The sequence below is a fragment of the Cherax quadricarinatus genome, chromosome 9 (assembly GCF_038502225.1).
Source record: "Cherax quadricarinatus isolate ZL_2023a chromosome 9, ASM3850222v1, whole genome shotgun sequence".
NCBI classification, from domain to species: domain Eukaryota; kingdom Metazoa; phylum Arthropoda; class Malacostraca; order Decapoda; family Parastacidae; genus Cherax; species Cherax quadricarinatus.
Window position 1 is genome coordinate 37,890,248 of NC_091300.1, and position 16,573 is coordinate 37,906,820.

Sequence of the window (16,573 nt, forward strand, 5' to 3'; positions counted from 1 at the left end):
TCAGACATAAAATAGAGTATGTTGGAAGAGGTTTTCATGTAGGATACATAATTCATGTGTTGTATGGGTCGGTTACTACACCATGCTGCACCGCGCCGCTCACACTACACAACTCTCTCAAACTTTTAATTAAACATCATTATACTTCCTTGATAATTCAGTTATTAAATATTACATAAGGCAGAGTATACCTACATTAATATATGAAACTTTCCCTTATTTATCTCAAGAGAAGTTAATTATAATAAAAAAATATGAAATGAATAAATTTGTACATTTTTGTAAACAATCAGGATTCCAACAACTACAGAAGTAGAGTGTTTTAAAATTAATCTTATATATTTTAGTAACTGAAATTAGATCATAGTCGAGAGCAATTGCATATATAAAAAATATATAAAGGGGTTTATTCATTTATACGAACCAGCTTTAGGAACAAACATTGGAAAATCAGAATTTGAAGTTCTTATCTCTGGCGCCGAGAAACGCTAACACACAAGCATTAAAATAATGATGTACGATAACAGGAAGTGAAACACTCACAGCACCTGGGTATCTTTATTTGAAGATTTTTTTTGGCAAACACTGTCGAAACTTCTTCAAAAATAGCTACACCAGGTGTTGCACATGTGTAATGCCTAGCCTAACAATTATCACCCACCCCAATGGAAATAATTTTTTTTTTTTTTTTTTTTTTTTTTTATTCGCCGGTACTCTCCCGGACCTTGACTTTTTTGGGTAATCCTGGGTTCTCTACACATATGCTGCTATGTATGATAATCTATGTAACTATTTGTGTATACCCGAATAAACTTAGCGTTAAGATTTTGTTCGGATTTTAACCCCGGAGGGTTAGCCATCCAGGATAACCCAAGAAAGGCAATACGTCATCGAGGACTGTGTCTTAGTTCCATTAGGGTCCTTTAATCTTATCCCCCAGGATGCGACCCACACTAGTCGACTTACAACTAGGTACCTACTTGCCAGGTGAACGGGGACAGTAGGTGTAAGGAAACAAGTTCAGTGTTTCTACCCGGCCGGGTATCGAACCACGGACACTCAGTATGAGGCGAGAGGGTTGCCCACTCTCTAGTATGAATAAAATTCAACATTCAAGAACACTTGCCAAGTCCTCTGAACAAAGACCAGAGTGCATCATACCATTATCATAAGATTTATCTTAAATTACTGTACTTCACTAACAAAATTCATTGAATTCTCGCGAACATGTAATATACCTTTTGTTTATATAACTAATTTATTGTGTACATAATCCCAAGTCTGTCCAAAATGAGCTGCACAACTATGGGACTTATCACTGAAAAAAATAAAAACTGCTGTGTAAAACCTATGTGATGCCAAGGAATATAATTGACTTGTTTTTAGTTATCCTAGATAATTTAAACTAGGAATGATAATAGCACTGTTTTACCTGTGCCTAAATAAACTCACGACAATGTCCACGGTGTAGGTTAATTAAGTGTCAGGTAACGTTAGGTTAACTTCTCTTGTTAATTACTAATAAAATTGATGAAACAGTATTATATTTAATATTAAACAATAAGTTGGTTATCTAGGTAAAGAATTTCAGTCATATAAAGTTTATTTTTTCCCCCATATAGGCTGGACAATAAATGAACTGCTCTCTTAATTCATCACATTGTTATACTTACATTGAATTTTTTTTAAATGAGGTAAAATTTGGGTATTTGTATAAAAGATTTTTGGTACACTTATTATGAATGAAACATTTAGACCTTTGTTGAACACGCGTGAGAATTGTCTTAAAAAAAAAATCACGTTTAAGTAATTTACTTAAATAATGAGGAAGAACGAAAATAAACCTGCTGACATCAATACTACATTTGGTTACGTCGATATTTTGCTTTTCTTATAAAAAAAAAAATGTTGAATTACATTATGCAGTAAATATAGATAAGGTGAAGAGGGGAGCCAACACTTGTAACGAAACTAACCCATTTGTATATAGTCTGCCTGGACCGTACGTTTCTTAAGTTCCTCAAATAATTATAGATGCTATTTTTGCTCTCCATGGTAAAATTAATGAATTTTTCACTTGAAAGATGCGAAAACAAAATGGCTGGGAGAGGAGTATTGAGAGTGTAGTCTGGCAGTGGCTGAAGCAACACTGGCTGGACGGTACAAACTGTGAGAGGTTGTTCACTTTGTGTCTCCCTCTTCTCGAGATGGATGAACCCAAACTTCGGAAGGAATTTGAAACTAATGATGCGAACTTGTATGTGAAGCAGATGTGCGCCTGGAGCGTTGGATCTACGGGTATAAAAGACAACAGGCGTCACTTTCTCATTGAAGTTCATGATTACACGTGCAGTCGTCTCTTATTTCCAGCTTCCTGGTGAATTTACATGCGAGTTACGCTTGAACTTATCGAATATATGAACAGGGATCTCAGTAGCCAGGGTGTGCTGCTTGAGCTGTTTGTAGCTGAAGCAGTCTATCCCTATCATGCCTGCCGCTCCTTTTCAACTGGGTATATACCAGGTACATATATCTCTCGTGTATATGTGCTGAGATAATTCTTTAACGACGCTAATGTATGTATTAAAAACTTGGGCCGATGCCCGGTACGGGGGGAAAAACATTAGATCATATTTCCTTAAGGCACCTACTGTCTATGTTCACCTATTAGTAAAATAGGTACCTGGGTGTTAATCGACTGGCGTGAGTCGCATCCTGGGGGGACAAGATTGAGGCCCACAATGGAAATAAGTTAGACAGTCCTCGATGACGCACTGAGGTTCTTGGGTTATCCTGGGTGGCTAACCCTCCGGGGTTGAAAATTTTTATCTTATCAGAAGCAGATTAAGGTAATCAGTCCCTCAGCCTGGAGTCGATGTAATCAGTCCATCAGCCTTGAAAAGAATACAGCATATGCACGAGAAAGAAGCTTGTATACTACAGACAGCTGAGGCGAAGCAGTCGTAGGCGGTATCGCCTGGGACAAATCCACAAGTGGAAAGTAGGTCCTGCTTATAGGTTAGGCAAGCGTAGAATTCCCTGTATCAAGATCCCAAGATATTGCTGTGGCCGACAGTAATGTAGATAAATTTATTTATTTATTTATTTATTTATTTTAACATGATACACTGAAGTACAAAAAAATACAGTGGTTAAGTGTAACATGCCAAAGCCCCTTGTATGCAGAGCATTATGTACAGGCTTAAAATTAACTTAAGATTAAACTAATCAATGATATATTCATCGTAAACATTATTGTAAACAGATAACAATTAAGCACAAATGAGTATTTTAAAGACAGGTCATATGGTCATTTACTGTGTTGCTGTACATTCAGTAGAATGGAGTATTCTGTTAGGTAATGTAATTAAAATAACAAAGTTTGATTGGGTCACAAGTTAAACATTTATTTAGTTGTGGGTGAGTAAGTGATTTTTAAGTAGAGACTTGAATTTATAAACAGACAGTGTTTCTTTTATATTCACAGGTAATGAATTCCAGATTTTTGGACCTTTTATGTGCATTGAGTTTTTGCATAGTGTGAGATGGACACGAGGAATATCAAAGAGTGATCTGTGCCTTGTGTTATGATCATGTGTTCTGTTGAGGTTGGTAAGGAGACGTTTGAGGGGAGGGTTTATATCAGAGTTAAGTGTTCTATGTATGTAGTAGGTACAATAATAAGTATGGATGTTTTGTATGGTGAGTAGGTTTAGAGTTTTGAATATTGGTGGAGTGTGCTGCCTGTAGTGGGAATTTGTTATTCTGATTGCAGCCTTTTGTTGGGTAATTAATGGTCTGAGATGGTTTATTGTTGTTGAGCCCCATGCACAAATTTCATAGGTGAGATAGGGGTAAATAAGTGAGTGATATAGGGCCAGGAGGGCTGACTGTGGAACATAGTACCGTATCTTCGATAGGATGCCTACGGTCTTGGAAATTTTCGTTGAAATTTGTTGTATATGTGTTTGAAATTTGAGTCTATTATCAAGGTGGTTCAAAGAACCGACAAGTTGATAAATTAGACACATTCTGTACATGAGCATACATGATGCAGTAAAGAATCTTGGTGGAGTCGGCAGTAGGTGCTGGCAGGGAAGTGGTGGGAGCAGCTTGCGTGGCTTGTAGGATTTTGGTGGTATCTGCTTGAAGCTTGGTGATAACAAAGTATGCGGATTCTTGCGAGTTGGGCTTCTTTTGTTGTTGTTGTTGTTTCTTGAGTATGTCTCTTCTGGTAGGGCATCTGGCGGCAAGAGTATGGTGGCCATTCTTGCAGTTTAAGCATTTGGGTGGTGAGGCAGTAGTGCAGTTCTTGAAGTCATGACCCTCACGGCCGCAGGTGGAGAAGAACTTCCTGTCCTTGGTAGGGCAATCTTTTGTGGTGTGTAAGTATGAGTAGCAATTATTTTTTGAAGACAGTAGAACTATATACAAAGGATGAGGTAATTAGTCCCTCAGCCTCAGTGACAATGCCTTCGTCTGCTACCCGTCCCCTTTTTACCTTACGCCAGTATATAAGCGCTAGCCATCTCGCCTGTGCTCCAGATTCTTCACGACTACGGTGCTCTTCACACCAACTCCAATACTGTTTGGTTACAGCTTCTCGAGGGCAGTGAAAAACTAATCTTGTGTGTGATTTACAGGGCCCCAAATCTTGATAGGGAGTGCAGTAAACTTCTATGGGACGAAATTCATAAGGCATCTAATGGGAGATTTCAACTTTAGACAAATTGACTGGAGCAATTTGACAGGAAATTTAGAGTCAAGTGACTTTCTTGGTACGATTCAGGATTTTTTAAAACAGTTTGTGACAGAACCAACTAGAGGAAATAACCTGCTTGACTTGGTTCTTGCCAGCAGGGAATCACTAATTAATAATCTTGAGGTTAATGATGAGCTTGGGGAAAGTGATCACAAATCACTCAGTTTTAATATATCATGGAATTACCCTAATAAAGGCAATCATGTCTCTGTCCCTGACTTCCACTTGGCTGATTTCATAGGACTGAAAAATTACCTGGGTGGGCTGAACTGGAATGACCTGACTATGGGTCAGGTAGGTGGTGATGGTTACCGATATGACTTTTCCAGAGCATAGTTCTAGCTACTCAGACAACTTATGTTCCAAATAGAGAAATCAGATCCTAAATGGATGAACAATAAATTAAAACATCTCACTGGTCAAAAGAGAGGCATATATAGGCAAATCAAAAAAGGAGAGGTGCAATTAAGAAATCACTATATTCAGTTAAAGAGAGAAATAAAAAATGGAATAAGAAAGGCAAAATGAGACTATGAGGTTACAGTTGCAAGAGAATCGAAGACTAACTCAAAAGGATTCTTTCAAGTATGCAGAAGTAAGGTTAGGGGCAAGATAGGCCCACTCAAAAGTTACTTGGGCCAGCTCACGGACAGTGATAAGGAAATATGTAGAATTTTTAACACATACTTCCTCTCAGTTTTTACACAGGAAGATACTAGCGATATTCCAGAAATAATAAAAAATAATAAATTATGTAGAACAGGACAATAGTAAACTATGCAAGATTAGGGTCACAAGTGACATGGTCCTTCGACAAACAGATAAATTAAAACCTAACAAATCCCCAGGCCCTGATGAACTGTAAGCAAGGGTTCTATAGGAATGTAAAGAGGAGCTTAGCAAACCTTTGGCTAATCTTTTCAACATATCACTACAAACTGGCATGGTGCCAGATAAGTGGAAAATGGTAAATGTGATACCTATTTTCAAAGCAGGTGACAGGTCCTTAGCTCAAACTATAGACCAATAAGCCTAACCTCCCTAGTGGGAAAATTTATTGAATCAATAATTGCTGAGGCAATTCGTTGCCATATTGAAAAGCATAAATTAATCAAGGAATCTCAGCATGGTTTTACAAATGGATCATCAGTCACAAGACTCACAGAGGGAAAATTCCTAGGTATCCACCTCGACAGTAGCCTTAAGTTCCGGACACACATACAACAAATCACCAGGAAAATCTTCAAGACTGTAGGCATACTATCAAAGATAAGGTACTACGTTCCACAACCAGCTCTCCTGGCACTGTACCATACACTCATATACCCTTATCTTATATATGGAATTTGTGCATGGGGATCAACAACATCCAATCACCTAAAACCCCTAATAACCCAGCAAAAGGCAGCAGTAAGAATGATAACAAATTCCCACTCCCGCCAACATACTCCACCAATTTTCAAAAGTCTGAATCTGCTCACCATTAAGAACATCCATACCTATACATGTACATGTTCCTACTACATACACAGAACAATACACGCAAATATAAACCCTCCACTCAAACTTTTCCTCACCAACCTAAACAGGACACATGACCACAACACAAGACACAGATCTCTTTTTGATATACCTCGTGTCCATATCACACTGTGTAAAAACTCTATGCACATAAAGGGCCCCAAAATATGAAATTCATTACCAGAAGATATTAAAGTAACCCAATCTGAAAATCAATTTAAGACTCTTCTCAAAAGCCACTTAATCACCCTAGACTAAATGCTAAATACTCAGTACACACATACTCATGTACTCCCACATCATAACTGAAACAATCACATTGAACCTTTTATCCATTGTTGACAGGAATATAATTTAATCAATGTTTTTCACAAAAGCATTTTAGAATATAAATACGTATATTTTTGTATTATACAAATTTTGATTCATTTATAATTAATATTCTACTGTACAACTATGAAATAATTACTTTCCTCCTGTACAACTATGATATTCTACTCCTTAGTATTAAGTAGAATGTAAGCCAATAATGTTAAGTTGGCCCATAATGCCAAGGCATAATAGAGGCTCTCTTTGTATTGCAACCCACTATTGTATATACACAATCTCAATGTACTGTTTTCAAAGGCATTAAATAAATAAATAAATAAATAAATAAATAAATAAAAGGGCGTTCATGCCTTATGAATTTGTTAACATTTTTTTCACTAAGGTAGATCATGGTAATGAATACGATATTGTGTATATGGATTTCAGTAAGGCTTCTGATAGAGTCCCACATCAGAGGCTATTGAGGAACATTAAGGGCACACGGTATAGGAGAAATTTTTTCCTGGATAGAGGCATGGCTGACAAATAGGCAGCAGAGAGATTGCATAAATGGGGAGAAATCAGACTGGGGAAGCGTCACGAGCGGTGTTCCACAGGGGTCAGTGTTGGGCCCCTTGTTTTTCACAATCTACATAAACAACATAGATGAGGGAATAAATAGCGACATAAGCAAATTTGCCGATGACACCAAAATAGACCGTCAAATTCATTCTGACGAGGACATTAGAGCACTCCAGGAAGATTTGAATAGACTAATGCAGTGGTCAGAGAAGTGGCAGATGTAGTTTAATATAGACAAATGCAAAGTTCTAAACATTGGACAGGAAAATAACCATGCCACATATAAACTAAATAATGTAGATCTTAATATTACTGATTGCGAAAAGGATTTGGGAATTCTGGCTAGCAGTAATCTAAAACCAAGACAACAGTGCATAAGTGTTCGCAATAAAGCGTTACAGAATCTTTGGCTTCATATCAAGAAGAATAAATAATAGGAGTCTTCAGGTTCTTCAACTCTATATATCCTTGGTTAGGCCTCATCTAGATTATGCTGCACAGTTTTGGTCACTGTATTACAGAATGGATATAAATGCACTGGAAAACCTACAAAGGAGGATGACAAAGTTGATCCCATGTATCAGAAATCTTCCCTATGAGAATAGACTGAGGGCCCTGAATTTGCACTCTAGAAAGGCGTAGAATTAGGGGTGATATGATTGAGGCGTATAAATGGAAGACAGGAATAAATAAAGGGGATGTAAATAGCGTGTTAAAATATCTAGCCTAGACATGACTCGCAGCAATGGCTTTAAGCTGGAAAAATTCAGATTCAGGAAGGATATAGGAAAGCACTGATTTAGTAATAGAGTTGTCGATGAGTAGAACAAATTCCCGAGTACAGTTATAGAGGCTAAAACGTTGTGCAATTTTAAAAATAGGTTAGATAAATACATGAGTGGGTGCGAGCTGGACCTGGCTAGCTTGTGCTACTAGGTCAGATGCCGTGCTCCTTCCTAAGGTGAATGTGATCTGACCTGACTAGGTTGGGGCATTAGCTTAAGCCGGTAAGAGATTTGGACCTGCCTCGCATGGGCCAGTAGGCCTGCTGTAGTGTTCCTTCTTTCTTATGTTCTTATCACCTCACTTGAGCGTGATACCTGAGTGAGGTATCACCTCACCTGCGTGATACCTGAGTGAGGTATCACCTCACCTGCGTGATACCTGAGTGAGGTATCACCTCACCTGCGTGATACCTGAGTGAGGTATCTCCTCACCTGTGTAATGCCTAAGTGAGGTATCACCTCACTTAGGCATTACACAATAAGTGAGGTATCACCTCACTTAGGCATTACACAATAAGTGAGGTATCACCTCACTTAGGCATTACACAATAAGTGAGGTATCACCTCACTTACTAAAGTATAAATTGTGGTTCTCTTAGTTGTCTTTCCTTCTGTGTATTCAGTGACAATCATTTATTACGATTTATCTCGAGTTTATGTATTATATGGCTTTGATGAGATGAGAAGAGATGAATGCTGCCGGGGCTGTGTGTACTGATAGTTCGTCTCGTCAGTACTGTATACCATTGACAGGAAAAGTTGGTAGATGGATCTATAATTTCCTCACAAACAGAACACAAAGTGTAGTAGTCAACAGAGTAAAGTCTGAGGCGGCTACGGTGAAAAGCTCTGTTCCACAAGGCACAGTACTCGCTCCCATCTTGTTTCTTATCCTCATATCTGACATAGACAGGGATGTCAGCCACAGCACCGTGTCTTCCTTTGCAGATGACACCCGAATTTGCATAACAGTGTCCTTCATTGCAGACACTGCAAGACTCCAGGCGGACATCAACCAAATCTTTCTATGGGTTGCAGAAAACAATATGAAGTTCAATGATGAAAAATTTCAATTACTCCGATATAGTAAACATGAGGAAATTAAAACTTCATCAGAGTACAAAACAAATTCTGGCCACAAAATAGAGCGAAACACCAACGTCAAAGACCTGGGAGTGATCATGTCGGAGGATCTCACCTTCAAGGACCATAACATTGTATTAATCGCATCTGCTAGAAAAATGACAGGATGGATAATGAGAACCTTCAAAACTAGGGAGGCCAAGCCCATGATGACACTCTTCAGGTCACTTGTTCTATCTAGGCTGGAATATTGCTGCACACTAACAGCACCTTTCAAGGCAGGTGAAATTGCCGACCTAGAAAATGTACAGAGAAATTTCACGGCGCGCATAACGGAGATAAAACACCTCAATTACTGGGAGCGCTTGAGGTTCCTAAACCTGTATTCCCTGGAACGCAGGAAGGAGAGATACATGATTATATACACCTGGAAAATCCTAGAGGGACTGGTACCGAACTTGCACACGAAAATCACTCACTACGAAAGCAAAAGACTTGGCAGACGATGCAACATCCCCCCAATGAAAAGCAGGGGTGTCACTAGCACGTTAAGAGACCATACAATAAGTGTCAGGGGCCCGAGACTGTTCAACTGCCTCCCAGCACACATAAGCGGGATTACCAACAGACCCCTGGCAGTCTTCAAGCTGGCACTGGACAAGCACCTAAAGTCAGTTCCTGATCAGCCAGGCTGTGGCTCGTACGTTGGTTTGCGTGCAGCCATCAGCAACAGCCTGGTTGATCAGGTTCTGATCCACCAGGAGGCCTGGTCACAGACCGGGCCGCGGGGGCGTTGACCCCCGGAACTCTCTCCAGGTAAACTCCAGGTAATCAGCTTAGGACGACACGGTGCTGTGGCTTACATTTCTATGTCAAATATTAGGAAAAGGATGGGAGGGGGCACTGTACTTTGTGGAACAGAACTTTTCACTGTAGCCGCCTCTGACTTTACATTGTTTACTATTACTGTTTGTGTTCTATTTGTTAGGAGGCTATAGATCCATTTACCCACTTTTCCTGTTATTCCTTTATCTTGCATTTTGTGGGCCATTACACCATGGTCACACTTATCGAATGCTTTCGCAAAGTCTGTGTATATTAAATCTGCATTTTGTTTGTCTTCCAGTGCATTCAAGACCATGTCATAGTGGTCAAGTAGTTGTGAGAGGCAGGAACGACCTGTTCTAGACCCATGCTGCCCTGGGTTATGCAACTGTTGGGTATCCAACTGGTTGGCGATCTAGCTTCTTAGAACCATTTCAAAGATTTTATGATGTGTAAAGTTCGTGCTGCCGATCTGTAATTATTTGCAATTGCTTTACTGCCACCTTTGTCGAGTGGGGCTGTATCTGTGGTTTTTAGTGACTGTGGGATGACCCCCTGTGTCTATTCTCCCTTTCCATAGAATATTTAAGGCAAATGAAATGGGTTTGTTGCAGTTCTTGATGAACACATAGTTCCACGAGTGTGAGCCTGGGGCAGAGTACATGGGCATGTCATTTTTTTTTTTTCAAAATCCTGTGGTGTTAGGATTATCTCAGAAATTCTTGAATTAACCAAATCTTGAGTCTCGGTCATAAAAAAATTAATTTAGATTGTCAACCCTTAGTCTTATTAACGGCTCACTAAACGGTGAGTCGTACTGGTACTTCAGTATCTCACTCATGTTTTTGCTGTCATCTGTGTAAGTCCCAGTTCGTTTAAGCAGAGGCCCAATACCTAACGTTGTTTTTGCCCTAGATTTGGCATAAGAAAAGAAATATATATTTTTTCCAATTTCATTTATGGCTTGAAGCTCTTCCTGTGTCTCTTGGCTCCTGTATGATTCCTTAAGTTTAAGTTCGACATTTTCTATTTTTCTGGCTAGTGCCTCCTTCTTTATTTCAGATAGACTGGCCCCTTTGAGCAGCGCTGTGATTATTCACCTTTGCCTGTAGAGGGAGCATCTCTCTCTTTCTAGTTTACATATTCTCTTCTTTTTTCTTAGGGGAATGTGCCACTGAGTTAATTCTTTCTTGGTAAAAGTTTGGACCCACATTGTTTAGGATATCTTCCCAGGACATGGTTAATTTGATCCCATTGTATGTTTCTGTTATTGAAGTTGAATTTGGTGAAAGCACCCTCATAATTGATCTCATTTTGCTGGTCAAGAGCCCTGTGCATACTTCGATTACGTTGTGATCCGAGTGTATTGTCTTTGATACTGTTATATTTCGTACCAGGTCATCATTATTAGTGAAGATAAGGTGAAATGTATTTTCCAGTTTTGTTGGCTTCACTGTCAGGTGGCATAAGGTGAATTTGTTGCAGAGATTTGACAGCTCATGTGTATATGAATTTTCATGTGAGCTGCCTCGTGGGGGTTATCTCTGCTTAGTTAAATATCTTTATTATGCACCTCATACCCATCCTGTGCGCGGTAGTCAAAAGATTACTGAATTAGAGGCACATAATGGGTCCAGGGACTGGGCCTCAAAGTTTTGATAGCTGAGCAAGTTACAAAAGTAATGAACGCCAGGTAGATCTGATCACAATTATGACAAGTTGCAAAAGTATTTACAGATTACAGATGTACATAATGGGTCCAGGGAGTTGGAAGATTTTCCGGACAGTAATCAATTTTAAAGAGTTGTTCCTTGAATTGTCGGGAAGTTGTATCTGGTGGCTTATATACAGCTACAGTGACAAGATTTTGGTTTTCAGTCTTTACTGCCAAAACTTCAACTACAACATTTGTGGTGTTCAGCAGTTCCCAGCAAATGAGCGATTCTGTGACATACAAGCCAACCCATTCTTGTTGCCTGTTCTTTCTGTCGCATCTGAATAAGTTTTACCCTGGGATCCATATTTCGTTGTCGAAGTGATCCTTTGTGTGGGTCTCTGTAAAAGCCTCAAACAATGATCTGATACGAAATGTCATCATATCAAAAAAATATACTCAGATCACAACATAATTGAGGTTCAGACATGTATGCGCGGAGCCCCAGACCGACATAATGAGATTAGTCACAAGGGAGCATTCACCAAATTCAACTTCAACAACAAAAACATAAATTGGGACCAAGTAAACCAAGTCCTAACCGATATAAGCTGGGAAGATATACTAAGCAACACAGACCCCAACTTATGCCTAGAACAGATTAACTCAGTGGCACTCGATGTATGCACAAGGCTTATTCCTCTAAGAAAAAGGAGTAGATGTAAAATAGAAAGAGACAGGCGCTCCCTTTACAGGCGACGGAAAAGAATAACAGAGCGGCTAAAAGAGGTCAATATATCTGAAATGCGTAGGGAGACACTGGTCAGAGAAATAGCAAGCATCGAACTTAAGCTAAAGGAATCTTATAGGAGTCAGGAATCGCGGGAAGAACTAAAAGCCATAAATGAAATCGAAAGAAACCCAAAGTATTTCTTCTATGCCAAATCAAAGTCGAGAACAACGTCCAGTATTGGGCCCCTACTTAAACAAGATGGGTCCTACACAGATGACAGCAAGGAAATGAGTGAGCTACTCAAGTCCAAATATGACTCAGTTTTTAGCAAGCCGCTAACCAGACTGAGAGTCGAAGATCAAAATGATTTTTTTATGAGAGAGCCACAGAATTTGGTTAACACAAGCATATCTGATGTTATCCTGACGCCAAATGACTTCGAACAGGCGATAAATGACATGCCCATGCACTCTGCCCCAGGGCCAGACTCATGGAACTCCGTGTTCATCAAGAACGAGCTTTTACCATCCAATGGAGAGGGAGCATGGACACAGGGGTCGTCCCACAGTTACTAAAAACAACAGATATAGCCCCACTCCACAAAGGGGGCAGTAAAGCAACAGCAAAGAACTACAGACCGATAGCACTAACATCCCATATCATAAAATTTTTTGAAAGGGTCCTAAGAAGCAAGATCACCACCCATCTAGAAACCCATAACTCAAGAAATCGTTTGGAAACCCATAAATTACGCAACCCAGGGCAACATGGGTTTAGAACATGTCGCTCCTGTCTGTCTCAACTATTGGATCACTACGACAAGGTCCTAGATGCACTAGAAGATAAAAAGAATGCAGATGTAATATATACAGACTTTGCAAAAGCCTTCGACAAGTGTGACCATGGCGTAATAGCGCACAAAATGCGTGCTAAAGGAATAACAGGAAAAGTCGGTCGATGGATCTATAATTTCCTCACTAACAGAACACAGAGAGTAGTCGTCAACAGGGTAAAGTCCGAGGCAGCTACGGTGAAAAGCTCTGTTCCACAAGGCACAGTACTCGCTCCCATCTTGTTCCTCATCCTCATATCTGACATAGACAAGGATGTCAGCCACAGCACCGTGTCTTCCTTTGCAGATGATACCCGAATCTGCATGACAGTGTCTTCCATTGCAGACACTGCAAGGCTCCAGGCGGACATCAACCAAATCTTTCAGTGGGCTGCAGAAAATAATATGAAGTTCAACGATGAGAAATTTCAATTACTCAGATATGGTAAACACGAGGAAATTAAATCTTCATCAGAGTACAAAACAAATTCTGGCCACAAAATAGAGCGAAACACCAACGTCAAAGACCTGGGAGTGATCATGTCGGAGGATCTCACCTTCAAGGACCATAACATTGTATCAATCGCATCTGCTAGAAAAATGACAGGATGGATAATGAGAACCTTCAAAACTAGGGATGCCAAGCCCATGATGACACTCTTCAGGTCACTTGTTTTATCTAGGCTGGAATATTGCTGTACACTAACAGCACCTTTCAAGGCAGGTGAAATTGCTGACCTAGAAAATGTACAGAGAACCTTCACGGCGCGCATAACGGAGATGAAACACCTAAATTACTGGGAGCGCTTGAGGTTCCTGAACCTGTATTCCCTGGAATGCAGGCGGGAGAGATACATGATTATATACACCTGGAAAATTCTAGAGGGACTAGTACCGAACTTGCACACGAAAATCACTCACTACGAAAGCAAAAGACTTGGCAGACGATGCAACTTCCCCCAATGAAAAGCATACATAAAGGGGATTACCAACAGACCCCTGGCACTGGACAAGCACCTAAAGTCGGTTCCTGACCAGCCGGGCTGTGGCTCGTACGTCCTTTTGCGTGCAGCCAGCAGTAACAGCCTGGTTGATCAGGCTCTGATCCACCAGGAGGCCTGGTCACAGACCGGGCCGCGGGGGCGTTGACCCCCGGAACTCTCTCCAGGTAAACTCCAGGTAAGACTCTGTGAGCAGTCCACTGATGAAGGGTATTTTGTTGTTTGTTGATGACTTTAGACTCTGTATATTCGCAAATACAAATGTTGTCGTATTGATGGTATATAGGGGCGGTAATATGACAGTAATGATTTATCATCGATTAAGTCAAAATAAATCCCCAGGGCCTGGGGACTTATTTTGACTTAATCGGTCAACATGTTTGATTACCATTTCTCGAGTGACTGTCCTAATACATAATTTATTTTCTTCAGGCCAACTAAAAAAAAATTAATGACTGGGATATCGTTAGTGTCTTATTGTGTGAAAACCGAGAGGAAATAATTATTAAAAGTTGAGCACATTTGATTCTCTTCGTCAGTAAGGTGTCCAGAGTTAGTTTTAAGTGGACCTATTTTTTCTCTAACCTTTGTTCTATATACCTGGAAAAAACTTTTGGGTTTGCTTTCGAATCCCAAGCAACTTTAATTTCATTATTCTCTTCTAGCTTTCCATCATCTCTTTTTTAATCTTCCTCTTAGTGTGGATATATTGATTAATAAGATGACTCTTACCTCTTCTGATACACCTATAAATTCCTGTCTTTGCCTTATAAGATGTTTGAGCTCATTGTTCATCCTTGTAGCATCATTTATATTCCATCTTATTTCTCTAAACAGAATAAATTTTCTTTGGGCAGCTTGAACAGTGTTTAGAAGACTATCATACTGATAGCTCTCTTTGTTACTGATACCTCTCTTTGTTACTGATAGCTCTCTTTGTTACTGATAGCTCTCTTTGTTACTGATAGCTCTCTTTGTTACTGATAGCTCTCTTTGTTACTGATAGCTCTCTTTGTTACTGATAGCTCTCTTTGTTACTGATAGCTCTCTTACTGATAGCTCTCTTTGTTACTGATAGCTCTCTTTGTTACTGATAGCTCTCTTTGTTACTGATAGCTCTCTTTGTTACTGATAGCTCTCTTTGTTACCGATAGCTCTCTTTGTTACTGATACCTCTCTTTGTTACTGATACCTCTCTTTGTTACTGATAGCTCTCTTTGTTACTGATAGCTCTCTTTGTTACTGATACCTCTCTTTGTTACTGATAGCTCTCTTTGTTACTGATACCTCTCTTTGTTACTGATACCTCTCTTTGTTACTGATAGCTCTCTTTGTTACTGATAGCTCTCTTTGTTACTGATAGCTCTCTTTGTTACTGATAGCTCTCTTTGTTACTGATAGTTCTCTTTGTTACTGATAGCTCTCTTTGTTACTGATACCTCTCTTTGTTACTGATAGCTCTCTTTGTTACTGATAGCTCTCTTTGTTACTGATAGCTCTCTTTGTTACTGATAGCTCTCTTTGTTACTGATAGCTCTCTTTGTTACTGATAACTCTCTCTGTTACTGATAGCTCTCTTTGTTACTGATAGTTCTCTTTGTTACTGATAACTTTCTTTGTTAATGATAGCTCTCTTTGTTAACTCTCTTTGTTACTGATTGCTATCTTTGTTACTAATAGTTCTCTTTGTTAATGATAGCTCTGTTAACTCTCTTTGTTAATGATTGCTCTCTTTGTTACTGATAGCTTTCTTTGTTAATGATAGCTCTCTTTGTTAACTCTCTTTGTTACTGATTGTTCTCTTTGTTAATGATAGCTCTCTTTGTTTCTGATAGTTGTCTTTGTTACTGATAGCTCTCTTCGTTAACTCTCTTTGTTAACTCTCTTTGTTACTGATAGCTCTCTCTGTTACTGATAGCTCTCTTTGTTACTGATAGAACTCTTTGTTACTGATAGCTCTCTTTGTTACTGATAGCTCTCTTTGTTACTGATAGCTCTCTTTGCTACTGACAGCTCTCTTTGTTACTGATAGCTCTCTTTGTTACTGATAGTTCTCTTTGTTACTGACAGCTCTCTTTGCTACTGATAGCTCTCTTTGTTACTGATAGCTCTCTTTGTTACTGATAGCTCTCTTTGCTACTGATAGCTCTCTTTGTTACTGATAGCTCTCATTGCTACTGATAGCTCTCTTTGTTACTGATAGCTCTCTTTGTTACTGATAGCTCTCTTTGTTAGCTCTCTTTGTTAGCTCTCTTGGTTACTGATAGTTCTCTTTGCTACTAATAGTTCTCTTTGTTACTGATAGCTCTCTTTGTTAGCTCTCTTTGTTAGTGATAGTTCTCTTTGTTACTGATAGCTCTCTTTGTTACTGATAGCTCTCTTTGTTACTGATAGCTCTCTTTGTTAGCTCTCTTTGTTACTGATAGCTCTCTTTGTTACTGATAGCTCTCTTTGTTGCTGATAGCTCTCTTTGTTACTGATAGCTC